This window comes from Protopterus annectens, chromosome 1.part2 (genome assembly GCF_019279795.1).
Source record: "Protopterus annectens isolate FY-2018-M chromosome 1.part2, PAN1.0, whole genome shotgun sequence".
NCBI lineage: Eukaryota > Metazoa > Chordata > Ceratodontiformes > Protopteridae > Protopterus > Protopterus annectens.
This window is the reverse complement of record NC_056727.1, coordinates 603,772,306-603,788,532: the sequence shown is the minus strand read 5'-3', so window position 1 is coordinate 603,788,532 and position 16,227 is coordinate 603,772,306. Positions and strand designations below refer to the sequence as shown.

The 16,227-nt window shown below is 45.0% G+C and overlaps 1 protein-coding gene across 1 annotated transcript in view; it reads left to right on the top strand.

The window, feature by feature from the left end:
* Positions 1 to 16,227, top strand: part of RMDN2 (regulator of microtubule dynamics 2) — a 1,837,333-nt gene that overhangs the window by 811,817 nt on the left and 1,009,289 nt on the right. The window lies entirely within an intron of this gene.

Sequence of the window (16,227 nt, the reverse complement as noted above, 5' to 3'; positions counted from 1 at the left end):
GCTGTATTTTGCTTTGGAGAAGTTTTTTTAACCTTTTTGCTCGGGGTGGGGGGGATCAGTTGCAAATGTTACTTCAAATGAAACAGATTTGTGATCTGACCTTACCCCACACATGGGGTGGTGCAGCAATCTCCCATGTTGGTGAACACTAGGTCAAGGATATTTGTGCGCCTTGTGGGGGGATCAAGTATTTGTTCCAGAGAATTTGTGTTAACAAAGTCCAGGAACCTTAGGGCAAGTGAGTTAGTGCTCATATGCTCAAACCTGTATGGATTTAGTCAAATTATTCAGTCACCAACCAGAATTGACACAACTTCTAAATGGGAGTCAATTCTAGACTGGGTCCTCATAAATAAACCAGCCCACTCTTATCATTCCGATTGCATACCAGACACCCTAAGTGACCATCATCCAACCTTTATGATAAAACTCCATACCAGTTATGCCAAAATAACTACTCATCACTTGTTAAGAAACAAATCTAATTTTAATCCTATCCAATTCATTTCAGCCCTAAAAACTTGTACCTGGGACCCACTCAAAACCCTCCAGCTTAATGATGCTGTCCATTATTTTAACTCTCTTTTCTTAAACATCCTAAAATCGTTTGCCCCAGTTAGAACAATAGGGGTGAAAGCTAACTATGCACCCTGGCTTACCAAAGAAACTAGGGCCCTTATGAAACGTAGACATAAAACATGGACTGATTGGCATAAAATTGGCAAGCAAACTCTCAAAACAGCTTACCTGGAACTCAGAAACAAAGTTAAAATAGACAAAATCCGCTACTGTCATGATATCTGCTACTGTCATGATATACAGAAGAAACATTTAAACAACCCTCAAAAATTCTGGTCAGCCATCAACAACATCCTATTACCTGGCTAAGTTATAACACTGCACCCTACCACCACAAACACTACTGATAGCATAGCTATTCAGTTCAACAGATATTTCACCGAATCTATCCTAGCCCTATCCAAACCATAACTTTCCTCCACCCACATTACCTCTCAAAATACAGACAACAATATCATCTAGTTCTTACTGCAATCCGTTAATATGCATACAATTAAAAAACTGCTTAAAAAACTGAAACCCACAACACTGGCAGCAGATAAACTTCCAACAGACTTTCTGAAAATAGCTGCAGATGCTATAGCTTACCCTGTAACAATTATTATTAACAGATCAGTAACTGAAAAAACTGTTCCTCATATCTGGAAAATCTCCTATGTAATCCCTCTCTGCAAAAGAACTATCAAACTATCGCCCCATTGCTATCCTCTCACTTGTCTCCAAAATTCTTGAAAGATGCATACATTGGCAAATTATGAACCACCTCAACACTCACAACCTACTTACTAAAACACAACATGGATTCCACCCCTCTCATAGTACCACTACTGCCCTCCTATAATTTACAGAAACTGTGAATATACACAGAAACAATGGAAAGTTTGTATCCGCTCTCTTTCTAGACCTCTCAAAGGCATTTGATACAGTTTCACATGGTAAACTTATCAATGTCCTTTCTACCCTGTCCATTATTTTTTGGTTCCAAAGCTATCTCTCAGGGCAACAACAGGCAGTTCAGTGACAATCCGACACTTCCCTGTTACTCCCAGTAACACTAGGTGTGCCCCAAGGCTCCATCCTTGGACCATTACTTTTCTCCGTCTTTAATAATAACCTCCATACCTGTACACCCCAAGCTGCAGCCATACAATATGTAGATGACCCCACACTAATATGTAATGCCTCTACCATCCAAGAATTACACACACTCCCACAAGCATCCTTCCTATCAAGTTGAATCCTGGTTATCTGAACACCAGCTAATTCTAAACCCCAACAAAACAAAATTACTGTTATTCAATCCTACTAAATATAAACCTCCTTCTTCTCCCTTCAACATATATCCAGTAATAATGTCAATATCTCGCCTGTTAATCACACCAAACATCTAGGAATAGAGATCGACTGTAACTTGACATTTGACATCCACACTGCCCACACCATAAAAAAGTCTGCAATAAACTTGGGGCCCTATATAGGAACAAACCCTTTCTGACAAAAACGACCAAAGAAGCTATAGCTAGGACACACTTACTTTCCACTCTAACATATGCCTCCCCTATTCTCACTTACCTAAGAAAAACAGACATCATGAAATTAGAAGAAAAAACTCCAGCCGTAAATAAACTACTCAAGCCATACACAGGTAAAAGAGTACCACACTCCAACAACAAACAACTATTTGAAGTTTCAAAGGCCTCTAACTCTGCAGGAGAATCCCTGTACTCCTTGTATAGCCAGACTATGGAATACCCTACCAACCAGCCTAACAAACAAAACCTCCATAACCGAGTTTAAAAAAGCCCATCTCACTAATAAATGTCTGTTCCCCTGCTCCACACCAGGGGAACAAGTGATATAGGGAACCAATGCCACATCATGTCCATCTAGTTCCTACAGCAGTGTTAACCAAAGCTGATAGTTTATACTATATCGGTTTACAATATTGCTACATTGTTGACTCCCCCTCATGATTTTAGTTAATATAAGGTCACTGTACAACTGTACATCTTGTCTTTTGTGACTATTTTCATGTGTGTTTATTGTGCTCTACGTTCCAAAATTGTAATTGTAACTATTCATAAATGTATTCACTGTTATTGTTTGTTCTAATACTGTACTGTACTTAAATGTGGAGCGTTTCTCCCCTGGCCTCCACTGAAAAAGGACTGCTTGCAGGTAGGTGCGTGCCTGAATGGGTGTGCCTTCTCTGAAAGTTGGGTGTCGGTATTGCAACTCAGCATCGTAAAAATCCACTGCCAATCATTATCGGACCAGAGTTCCACTGTGATGACCCCTAACTTGGAAAAGGTGAAAGACATTTTTTGCCCAGTCAATGGAGGGATAGTTAAAGTCACCCATGACTAGGGTGTGTGGCTGTATTGTGAGTGACTCAAGAAGGTCCAGGTAGGCAGTATGTTTACCGGGTTTATGGTGGAGGACCTACAGCTAACAATGATGTGGAGTAGGGTCTTTCTTACAATGAACTGGACTTGGAGTAGCTCTAAGGAGTCATACTGTTTAACCAGTCTTCAGGTATATTTGTCTTTGATGAAGATGGATACACCTCCCCCTTTGGTTCTTTCATGTTCATTTTGCTGTTTGAACATGTGGAAGGTATTGTAGCCTTGTATGGCTGGGGTACTCTCTCTGGCCTTGAACCATGTCTCTGATACTGCACAGACATTTGAGTCTTCCAAAGTAAGGAGTGCTTCCAGTGAGTGCAGTTTCTGATTTAGACACGTAGCATTAAGCAGTATAACCATGAGTGTGGTGCAGAAGATATTTTTACGTTGGGAATTTTGTTCTTATGACATTTCCTAAAAGAGGCACTATGGAGAAGCCAAGTACCTTAGCCAGTAACTGAAAGCCAAGAGGTGACAGGTGAAGGCCATCCCTGGCAAAGTGGCGTGGTCTTGCAGCCATGCTGTCCCAGGCTGACAGATGCTGGATCCCCCTGGATTGACACTAGAAGCTAAACCAATTGTTGAAGTCAATTAGTTTTTTGTTTGTAGTAAGGCATCATCCTGGGTGAAGGTGGAATGCTGCTTAGGGCTAGGGATATACCTGCCTGGGACACATAATTAGGGAGCTCAGTCATGTCTCGCTTCTTGTAGTCCAGTGAAGGTACATCTCAAGTCGCTCACTACAACATGGACCATGACAGAGCCATAACAGTACTTGTTGTTGAGACACTTGAGTGTGTGTGTGATTTGTTGGATTGTGGCACCTGACAAGCAGCTGACTGTGAACTTCTCCTTGTCCAGCCTGGAGAGTGGGACATCTGTGTGTCTCACTATGGAGTCTCTGAGTCGTCTATGACTGAGACATTTGGTTTTCAGGTATTTTGCCTTGGGGGCTTGTTGGGTGAGACTGATGTGTATGTTTATATGTGTAGAGGATGCTCTTGGGACTGCATTGTGTATGGAAGGTTTGCATTTGGGAGGTCTGTGTTCTTTTGGTATACTTCTAGTGAGTACCTCTGCGTATGTGGGTTTATGTGCTTTGTTGCTGGTTTATGGAAGATATGAAGTATGTGTGCTGAGAACTCATTTGGTGTCTGTTTTGCTGTTTTGTGGCAGAGCATTGATTCCAGAATTATAGTATAGATACATCTCTCTGCTTCTGATGAGGGACTAGTAGAATCAACTAAAGTATGGAGGTTTAGGAGTAGGTGCCTGTGTCAATGCCCTAAAACAATGTGCAGCTGAGTAGCTGGCACAGAGAAACAGGGAAGCCTCGGATGGTTCAGAAGTAGCTATCTAGGGAAAAATTAACTTTCCAGGTCTTTGCGTCTATAATGGGCAGTACTAACCCCAGTTGCATGATGCACAGCTTAGTTAAGCAATTTTCTAACAAGCTAGCCAGTGGAAATGCTCAGTACTGAGCCTTATTCCAACAATTCCCAACTCAGGTGAGTCCTTTTCTACACTCTTCTGCCACAAGGGTGCAGGGCGCCCTCCTAATGTAAGAGTAAATAAGACTACATTAAGTACGTATAACAGACAGTATGCTCTTGGTATTATAAGGGTGATGTGTAGTGCGTTATCTTTGAAAGTCAGTGTGTTCATCTGCAAAGCAGAACATCTTGTGGAAACATAAAACATAACCTAAAGTACTGCAGAGTTTGCCTTACAACCAAGGCATGCACTGTCACTATTAGATTGAATTCTGTACGTAGCATAGGACATTGCATGGCAGTATTAAACTGATTTGCAGTAGAACTGTACTGTAGCATTACTGGAAGGTATGAGGTGGTAGACATTTGAGCAGCTTGATCATGTGTGGTTACAGTGACTCATTGTAAACTTCTTCCCATGCAACAAGCAGAAATGTAGCACCCTGTACCTTTTCAGGCTGTATGAAGGCTATGTTTGCATTCAGTGCAAACTAAATTTCTAGAGCCAGAGCCACTGTTTCATTTTTCACATCTGCGGTGGTGCAGCGATAGCGTTGTTGCCTCACAGCATGAGGTTCTCCCATTCGATTCTCAGCTGGAGTGCGGGGAGTACCTTCTGTGTGGAGTCTGCATGTCCTCCCCGCGGTTGGGTGGGCATGCCTTCGTTGAAGGCTGAACGTCTAGCTGGCACCTCAGCATTCGTGAAAATCTACTGCCAATCATTAGCGGACCGGAGTTCCACTGTGGCGACCCCTAACCGGGAAAAGCCGAAAGACAAACAACAACTGTTTCAGTTTTTAGATAATACTTACGTATTATCGCAACCAGATTTGTAACCTGTTGTTAGAATTCATTATGTTATCGCGGAACGTTTATGTGTTCTGCCTTACTGACTGCAATCCTCAGTAATTCATGGAAAATGCATTTTATGTACTTTTTCGGCTTTCATTATCTTAACATCGGAATGGAGGTCTGCACCCCCTACCAATCTCAGGTTATCGTGCAGTATGGGGACATTCCCTTTTAAATTATACAATTTCACAGGGATCCAAACAAGCCACGACAGAAGACTAACTGCCTAAATGCAGCATCACCCCTGAAATTTATGCTGAGTTCCAAAACTATGAAACCAAAAGAAAGCAAACTGAGCACTATCGACCATTACAGACCACCAAGTCACAGTGCGACAAATCCATGGTGGATTATGTGGCATCCAACTCCAACTACGGGCCGCCTACAGATTGTTACAAACAGAAACAAAGTGACAAGGTTATGACGTGTGTACTGTTATGAGAATACAGGGTGTCGTCAAACAATACGCCAGTACAAAGTGAAAATAGCACTTTTCTCGCCCACTATAAAAAGTTTTAACGACATAATAATGGCTGTAAATGTATGTGGCATAAAGAACCACCATAGATACACCACTATACTTCAAACCACGTGATATAATTCACCGTTTTAACAGCAACAGAAATAGTCAGGAATGTGTGTATTGGGCAAATTCCACAGATGCATCTTCACATAACAATTTTCAAACGTTAGTAACCTACAAGGAAAAGCACCACACACTTCCATGACACACACACTTGCCAGCACAGTTTAACAACATTTTTGGCCAGGAGAAATGATCGTAAAACAGCCGCACTTGATCCGAAAAATCTGGTTGCGATAATACGTAAGTACCATTACCCTGAAGAGAGCAGTGGGTGTAGTTGAACTATTTTTCAAACAAAAAGTGCAATAACTCATTTTTGATTAGGTCCGTCCCCATGTAACTGATAGTATCAGGATGGTGAAGGAATGAAGCAAACTTGGTTGCATGTGACCAGCTTCCTCAGCAAGGTGTCAGACCATGTGATCCACATTTAATTTACAGATACACAGGCTAAAGGAGCCACTTCTTTAAAGCTATAAATGTATAATTTGCAGTGGAAGACATGAGCAGTCAGATTTAGAGGTTGCCCATTGTCAGTTTGCTGACTACAAAGGAAGAAATTAAAATTATAAAAATAACGTTGAGTTAAATCAGAATTTGGAATGTATGCAAGGAGATTATTCCATATGGTAAGTTTGATTTTTTCAAAATATAGACAGCCATCCTGAACACAAATGTTCTCTGCTGGCTTGTAGGAACCAAGGGAATACACTTAGGAATTGTGGTCTAGTGTGACCAGAGGAAATTCTGTTTTTCAAATGAAGTACTGACTGCTAGGGGAATCTCATATGTTAATTGGCAAGGATGATTCTGGTGGCCTTCCTAGCTTCTGCATGCATCAAGTTGGCAGTGGAATATATGGTTCGGCACAATTCTGTGCAGTATTTGAATGAATATAGAGGGTAAGACCGGTTGCCTAACAGTTTTAAAGGTTTTTACCAAGTGAAGATGTGTGCTTGTCAGGGACAGGTTTCCTAGTGTGTTGGTTAGAATTTCTTCACTGTTTATGTAGTTGAAGACAAAATGTAAGACGGTCAAGTTTTCTGTATAAAGCAACACATTCTGACCACCAAAACTGCAAGTTAGATCATTGCCAAATAGAGAAACTGATATCACTAGCCAGATTATTGATTGGTTGGTATAGCTATTTAATGATGTTGTAGAGAAAGGGGGAATACCAAGGTCTGCATCAGAAGCTGTAACAGTGGTTGTCCAGCCATTCTTTCACCAGTCTTGTTTTGCAGTTTAGATGCTAACATTTTTGTTAAAATGCTAGCATTCCAGCTTGAGAAAGTCTTGTCTAATATAATTCATATAGCTTAAGCTGGTTTTGCTAAAGGTCACTCTTTAGGCAATCACTGGCGAGGATTGATTAAGGATATAGCCTGGGTATTGAGGAGAGGTTAAGGTAACTTGTAGATGGTTCCTCTAGATATTGAAAGGGCTCAAAATTTTGTCTGAAATGCTGTGCACTGCCCACTATGGGGTCTGAAATGGTGAACACTGCCCACTATGGGGCTGTCCTCCAAAGTGGCTGTACAGCCAGCCATGCATATAGTTTGCTTATGAACAGAACCATTAGATAACATTTTCAGGCTGATGTGTAGTGAACAGATTTGATAAGAACAGCATACATGCTTATGGTAGAAAGTAGAATAAGTTGTGCTTATTTTAGGAATTGTGGATGTAACCTGTTTCAGGCAGATAGCTGAGAATCAGGGAGAGTTCTACTTGTTTCTTAGTGGTAGGAGACTAATTTAAAACAGGAGAGGAAAGGATGCGTTAGGAATATGCAAGTGTAGCCAGAGCGTTCTTTTGTATTCTCACCATTAGTGGGGAGATTTAGATTTGCTGTTTGAACTCTTGGGGGAAGTCTGAGACTAGCCAATATCAGTACCTGAGCAGATATTGCCAGTTGTATAATCTTTACTGATGAGATTCTGTATATCCCTCCAGAACCACCTGGACTTGTTGAGAGTTTCACCTGCTTGCTTCTTGCAAGTAATTAGTTTAAGTGTTAAGAGGTTAAAATCTAAAAATATGAACAAGCACAGGAATCTGCCTTGTTCCAACCTCACCACCAAGTGTTAAAGAGAAAATAAAATAAAAAACAGATAAACTAGTTGTCGTAAAACTTCATTAATGAGCTCAGTCACAATAATTTCCAAAACTCATGAAACCCAGGTAGTGACAAGCGATCCTCAGTAACAAAAAACTTAGAAATATTTTAACAATGTTAAACATATCAGCCTTTATATACTGGGAAGTAGGCATGGACAATATATGTATTGTTTCATTTTAAACCAGCCTATTCATGGAAAACAATATAAACAGGGCTGTAAACATGCATTTTTGAACAGCAAGTACCCACCCCTACACACTACTACTGATTAGGATCATAGGAAGTTAGTAGTCTATTTGCCCTGAGGCCCTTATAAGCCTAGCCAGGAATTTATCCCATGTTCCATAAAGTCAGCACCCTATGCCACTGTCCAGCAGGGATACAGGTGGAATCTCCGGGGTGTATTTTCTGTTCCCTATCCAGTTATCCAGGTTGCACTTAATAAGGGTTAATGAAATACTCTGCTTTACATGGAGAGGGAGTCTATTCCACAAAAGGGTGAGTCTCTGGGAGACAAATCTGTCCTGCCAACAAGTCCTATTGATGTCACAGACCAGGTTGAGGTCGTGTGTGGGGGTTACTACAGTGGAGCTTGAGTTGTGGATATGCAGCAGTCCCATGAAGGTGGGGTCTGATATTGCTTTGTATGTCAGACGGAGGTCACCTCTGCAGAGTCTGCAGGAGACTAAATAGAGGGACAGGGCCTTTAGCCTATCTGTGTAGGGTAGATGTTTGAGGTCTTGGCTTTTCCTGGTTAGGAACATCTGTGGTCTCTCCAGCTGCTGTATGTGCTTTGCGAGGTACATGCCGAAAGGGGCATTGTACTCAATAATTGGTCTTATAAGGGAAGAATACAAGGATGTTATGACCACCTTGTCCCTGGATGAGATACCCTTACTAATGAGGTGGGCCATGTAGAAAGCTAAAAATAAACACCACTGCCAAGTGTTGAACCTGGGCCCCTCTCTACTGTAGATCAAACTAAATCTTAGTTAAAGAAAATGCTACCTATTATAGGCTTTATACAGATTTCTTCAGCTGAAAGATGCAGAAGCATGGAAACCAGTTTACTGCTACTGCTGCCAGTAGTCATCTCACTCACTCCGTCTCACACACACAACAACATAGATGATATGAACACATCTGTGATAGTAACCAACTTGTATGTTCGAGATGTGGATGCAAAGAAATTCACCTCAGGAGAAAAGCCTGACAGGGGAATCTTGTCATTCATGTCAAGAACACATAGTAAAGGGTTATGTTCAGTAATCCGTTCATAATTCTTTGTAGTGCATAGAGCTTTATCTGCTTAATGTACTACCAGTTACAGAAAAGAAAAAAGTATAGGGTATTATGTGTTTTAGCCAGTAAAACAGTAAGCAGAAATGAAGGGCTTTAAACAGCTGTTAGACACTTTATTTTGTCATACTTATTTGTCAGAAGGAGCTATCTAACAGATTTTCATGTTCTTACCTGCTGCTGCTGTTGTTTGTCATTCCATATTGTCTGCTGTTAGTCCTTAGTGTGGGGCCTAATCTTAACAGCACTTAGATGTGCTTAATGAGCTTTTGTTAAGAATCCCTAAGATTGGGTCGCACGCTAGGGATGTACTTAACAAATTTATCTTTTTCACAATTTTGGAACACAGCTACTACATTCAGTGTACAAGTACTCTTCTAGCAACCGATAACTGTGGTTTGAAGATTTTGTTTTTTCAATCATGGCTTTGCTTCTTAGAGTCAAATTTTCAGCCCTGTCTTTTCTGAAGCAGGTAGGGGCTGGGGGGATTTTGATGGGGCTTCATACTAGTTTTGGTGTTTTCCAAGATATCTGGTTGACAAAACAGCGTATCCACACCTCCATGCATTGTATTTTTTTTTTTTTTTTTTTTTTAGAGAAGGGGTACCAAATTCATTTGTGTCAGTTTGAACACCTTTGAAATGAGACATGGTTGATGTTTCAGGGAGAATGGATGGGGTCTGTGGGAGGCATAGAAATATTGAAAGAGGGAGGATTGAAAGCCAAAGATCTGAAGTAGTTACTTCATTTGTTCTGCAACCTGTGGGTCTCGGATCCGACCGGCAGCTTTCCAAGCTTCAAGATCCGAGCTCCTAGCTCCTCCCCTCTACCCATAATCCCCTGTCACCACCACACTACCTCAGATCGTTTTTGCCACGGCTTGATCACAAGCATCTTGAGAAGAGCTCCTGAGCTTAGTAGCAGGGAAGTGAATTTTTCTTAAATTTTTGACAAAGTTAAAAGAAGAGTGTGTTGAGAGAGTGTTTCTCTGCCCTTTTTTATTTTCGGGATTACGTTTTGTTCACTTAACCCTCCCCTAGGTGTTTGGGCGTGTGAGTGTGTGTGTTAGGAAAATGGCCGAAGGCCATAAGGCTATTTTTTCTAAGTGCACTGGGTGTGGCCATAAGCTTTCCCCAGCTGATGGCCACACTCAGTGCGTTATATGCCTCAGGGTTGCCCATTTGTCTTCAGACTGCCAGGTTTGCGCAGCCTTCAACCCCCGGGCTGTGAGGGACAGGAGGAACAGGCTTATTCTGGCGGGATTGCTTCCCCCGGAGGAGGCCTCTTCCTCCTCTCCCTCCAAGGTGCAGGCTGCCCAGGTAGCTTCGGCACCCCTGACTCCCTCGACTCAGGCTGGGACTATCCTCCCACTATTGCCTTGAGTACGACGGAAGTTCAGTCTTCTCCTTCTAGGGAAAAGCACAGGGAGAATCACCGACACAAGAGGCGAGCCGAGCCTCATCCCTCGGCTCCGCCATCGAAGACTGCTAAATCGCCCCCGAGGGTGTCCGGACCTTCTCCTTCTCGGCTCCGATCCCCTTCCTTCTCGCCGGAGCCAGAGGAGGAGCTCCTATCACCCTTGAGGTCGTCGAGGCGGCCTTCCAGGCCCGCCTCTACGACCTCCTCTAGATCTACTAGGTCTCTCTCCGACGCCGACATGGACAGGATGATGCGTCGGTTTCTGCAGACCCAAATGCAGATGGGGGTGCTCTTCCCCCCCCCCCCACAGGGGGGGAGTGCAGCTTCAATATTTGCCCCGATTTCTCCTTCTTCAACCCATATCCGGGTTTTGGAGTCTTCGGATCCAGGCCCTTTCGGAGCCAGGGTTTTGTCGGCGCCGGTGGCCCAAGCCTTCTCGACACCGACCATACCCTCGAGTATCTCGGATCCGAGTTCTCGGGGCCATGGGCCGGGTGTCGGATCCGTGGGATCGGGTGCCTCTTCAGCGCTTCCTATGTCGGAGAGCACCTCCCTTTCGGATCCGATGGCTTTGGCTCCGACCCCTATCCCTATCTCGGAGCTGAGGAGATTGCTCTCGGGGCCGGAAAAGAGTAGTTTTCCCTCGGCATTCGAGGTAGTGGAGAGGGTACTGTCGAGGTCTTCCAGGTCCCCGACCCGGGCTTTGGATCCTTCCGCTCCCTCACTGCATACGGGTCTACCTTCCATCATCCTTCCATCGGGACAGCCTGCTCAGACCCTCCTGTTGGTTCCCTCGGAGGAACAAGAGGCCGTTGACGAGCCCTCTTCTGATAGTCCCACAGAAGAGGTGCCTCATAAACGGACGTGTAAAAGGAGGCACATGGACTCCCCCGAGTCCATCACCACAGATACGGACTTAGAGGAAAGGGAAGGTTCCTCAAGGTCACCCCCCGAGGATGTCTCCTTTGGAGACATCATGGAAATGTTGCGTATTGGAGGGGGGGGGTCTGCCCAAAAACCTTCCTTGGATGAGTCCGTATTTCTGGAAGCGTTTGACGCGGATCCATCTACCTCCTGGGTGTCCCCACCGGCAGATCCCCTGACTACCAGGGCTTGGCAGGAGCCCGACACCGTGGAGCCTATCCCACGCCGGCCGGATAAAATCCTTAGCCCCCCTTCAGATAGGCAGGCTTGGGCCAAAGGGTCTCCAGTTGATGCCATGTTGGTGGCTGCTGCCACTAAGAGAGAACTCTCCCAGGAGAGCTCCACGGTCCACCCGCCGGACAAGGAGTCCCGGGCGCTGGACCGTATAGGGAAGCGGACCTTTGCTTCAGCAACCTTCTCTGTGAGGGTGCTGAATTATATGGCGCATGTCATCAGGCTGCAACGGGATTTGATCAAGGAATACACTGCAGCTCCACCAGAGTCCATGTCGGTCGAGGACAAAACCGTGTTCTCGACTCGTATGGCCACTCTCAAGTCCATCTCAAATATGTCCATGCGGCTACTGTCTTATGCTACGGAGGGAGCCGCAAGGGCCAGCGGGGCAGGTGTTGTCTTGCGACGCCACGCCTGGCTCCACCTTTGTAATTTCGCGGAACCTTTCAAGGCATCCTTCGCGAACGCACCATTTGACGGCTCTTCGCTTTTTGGCAAGACCGTATGCGATACACTAGTCCAAAGCGAGAAGGACGGGAAGACGCTGTCTGCCGTCGGAGTCCGCTTCTCGAGCCCCCAACGTTCCTTCTCAAGGAATCAGAGGGGGCAAAAGTTCCGCAAGTCTCAGCAATCCTATCCAGCTTCGGACTCCGCGCCCTCCAGAGGCAGAGGGGGGCAGGGTGGATGCCGGCCCAGAGGCAGAGCGTAACTTTGGGTCTAGGGAGCCTTTCTCCAAGAGACCCGTGCAGCAGCCCTGAGGGCTTACCCGACTGTCCAGCTCTGGAGGCAGTCGGGGGGCGTTTAACGAAGCACCTGTCAATGTGGGAGTCCATCACGAACGATCGATGGGTGCTCCGAATTATATCCAGAGGCTACAAAATTCCCTTCCTATTTTGTCCTCCCTCAGATGGTCACCTCCCCGATGTCCCACCCAATCAAAGAGAGGCGGCGACTGTAGAGATTTCAAATTTGTTAGGAAAAAGAGCCATCCAGCGGGTCCCCTCAGACCAATCTGGATCGGGCTACTACTCAAGGTTCTTTTTAGTGCCAAAAAAGATGGGGGACCTCAGGCCTATTCTAGACTTGTCCGCCCTGAACATGTTTGTCCCCAAAGAAAAGTTCCGGATGGTCACTCTACAATCTATTCTCCCCTTAATGCAGGAGAACGACTGGATGTGCTCTATAGACCTCAAGGACGCGTACTACCACATTCTAATGGACAGACGGTCCAGGAGGTTCCTCCGCTTCCGGCTAGGGGCCAGTCATTACCAGTTCAGGGTCCTTCCGTTCGGCCTAACCTCAGCCCCCAGGGTGTTCACCAAAGTCATGGCAGTGGTTGCGGCCCACCTGAGGCTTCAGGGCATAAGGGTCTTTCCGTACCTAGACGACTGGCTCCTCACAGCAACCAACAGGCATCAACTTTGTATCGCGAGGGACTATGTTCTGTCTCTTGCCGACAGCTTGGGCATTTCAGTCAACATACCGAAGTCTTTTCTTCATCCTGTGCAAGCATTAGATTTCATAGGAGCCAGGCTAGATTCCCGATCTTCTCAGGCCTTCTTGACCTTGGACAGACTGTCCAGCCTCTCACTCCAAGTTTTGGCTCTTCTTCGCACCAAAGCTCCGCCGGCAGAGTTAGTCCTGAGAGCACTAGGCTCGATGGCAGCGGCTATTGGTCTCTCTCTCCATGCTCGCCTAAGGATGCGTATATTACAGTGGATACTCCAAGTTCAATGGTCACTGTTACACCATCCATTGAATACTCCCATTCCCCTGAGCAGGGTTTGCAGGGAATCCCTTCTTTGGTGGCTTCACTCCCCAGAACTCAGGCAAGGGAGACCCTTTGTGATTCCCCCTCCCCAGGCCACGTTAACCACGGATGCTTCTCGCCTAGGGTGGGGTGGGGCATTGTTTGGGCAGAAATGTCCAAGGTACGTGGACCTTGTCGGTGACTGCCTTGCACATAAATGTTCTGGAGATGAGGGCGGTGCTTCTAGCGTTGCAGGCTGTCCAAGACCTTCTACCTCTAGGAATGATTGCAATACAGACAGACAATATGTCAGTGGTCTGGTATATAAACAAACAAGGGGGAACCAGATCCTACCCTCTTTGTCGAGAAGCCATGAGAGTTTGGGAATGGGCGATATCCACCAACGCTTTCTGATAGCAATGCACATTCCGGGACGATCCAACATCCTGGCGGACAAATTGAGTCGAGTAATTCTCAGTCCTTACGAGTGGTCTCTCAATCCGAAAGTTGCGAAGGAAATTTTCCACAAGTGGGGTTGGCCTCGCTGCAATCTCTTTGCTACCCCCCAAAACACAAAATGCAGCGAGTTCTTCGCAATTCTTCCCCCAGAAGGGGAGAGCCCCAGAGACGCTCTGATTCATGCTTGGCCTCCCGGTCTACTCTATGCTTACCCCCGCTTCCGCTCATGGCGAAGTTCATTCAGAAAGCCGCACGGTTGGGGAGCAAAATTATCCTCATAGCCCCATTCTGGCCTCGTCAAATCTGGTTTCCATACCTGCTGTCTCACAGTCTCTCCTCCCCTTTAATCCTGGATCCCATTCCAGATCTGATCTCGCACCCAACAGGGTGCCCAACACCGAACCTGGTAAACCTCAAGCTCGCGGCTTGGTTGATCCAGTTCCACTAATGGCAAGGACTCCCGGTATCTCGTCACCAGTGAAAACTATTCTGGTAGCGGCTCATAAACCGTCCACCAGGAAAATCTATAATAGCAAGTGGAAATGATTTTCTATCTGGGCTAACAGCCAGGGTCTCAACCCTTTTACTGTTCCGATTCCTACAGTCTTGGATTTTTTGTCCATGATATTTGAACAAGGGGCCAGTGCATCAACGGTGAAAGTACAGTTGGCAGCAATATCCCATTTTCATGTGGGAGACGGATTAGGATCCCTAGCGTCTACAAAATTGTGTAAGACATTCTTGCGTGGCGTTTTCCTTCTCAAGCCACCGGTGAAATCCGTGACTCCCCCTTGGGACTTGACCTTTGTTCTGCAAGCCTTAACGAAACCTCCTTTTGAACCTGCAGCTTCTGTACCTCTTAATTTTCTGTCCTGGAAAACAGCATTCTTGGTAGCCATAACTTCTGCTAAAAGGGTTTCAGAGCTCCAAGCCTTGTGCATGAAACCTCCCTATTTTATTTTTCACAATGACAGAGTGTCTCTCAGGACTAACCTGTCTTTTTTACCAAAAGTGGCATCTGTGGCAAATATCAATCAGACTATCAATCTGCCAGTGTTTTTCAAGAATTTTCAAAATAAGGGAGAATACATGTTGCATACACTAGATGTACATAGACAGTTGCATTTCTACCTGCACAGGACCAAAGACATTCGTAAGGCTGATCAACTGTTTGTGTCATTTGCTCCTTCATCCATGGGAAAACCTATATCCAAAGTGACACTGGCTAATTGGATTTGTCAATGTATTTCTCAAGCTTATAAGGCATCGGGCAAAACAACCCCATTTAAAATTCGTGCACATTCCACACGCAACTTCTGCAGCCTTCTGGTCCAGAATGCCGTTGGACAACATGTTCAGCAGCCACTTGGTCTTCTGCTCATACGTTTATTTCTCATTATAAGCTGGACATGATATCTAGAAGCAGGGCGTCCTTTGGCTCCGCGGTGCTTCGGAATATCCTTCCATAGGCCACCCAGGTTTCTTTGTTTAGGTAGCTGGGGACTCTGTCCCACAGGTTGCAGAACAAATGAAGTAACTACTTCAGGTTTAGAAGTTATGTACTCACCGTAACGTTCCATCTGAGTAGGTACTTCATTTGTCTGCAACCATCCCCCCCTGCCATCCCCCTAACCTGTATCGGGTTTCTAGGATCATTTATGATTCTTGAGAATATCTGAACCTGTTTATTACAGGTTTATCAGGTGATACAGCAAAACCGATCTGAGGTAGTGTGGTGGTGACAGGGGATTATGGGTAGAGGGGAGGAGCTAGGAGCTCGGATCTTGAAGCTTGGAAAGCTGCCGGTCAGATCCAAGACCCACAGGTTGCAGACAAATGAAGTACCTACTCAGATGGAACGTTATGGTGAGTACATAACTTCTAATTTTGGTTCATAATCACATTCTTTTTGAGAAAGGCGAGAGCTCTAGCTTCCCATTCCAGTGAAGGTGATAGAAGAATTTTATGTAGGCAGTAGAAGAGATAAGTGAGTAGACTTCCCCTTTTTAGGGAATCTAATCTGATTTTACAAGCTGTATCAAACAGTGCAATATGGTCTTTCTAGTTCTGTGGAATAAAACTTTTTTTCTTTAGTGGCAGAAAAT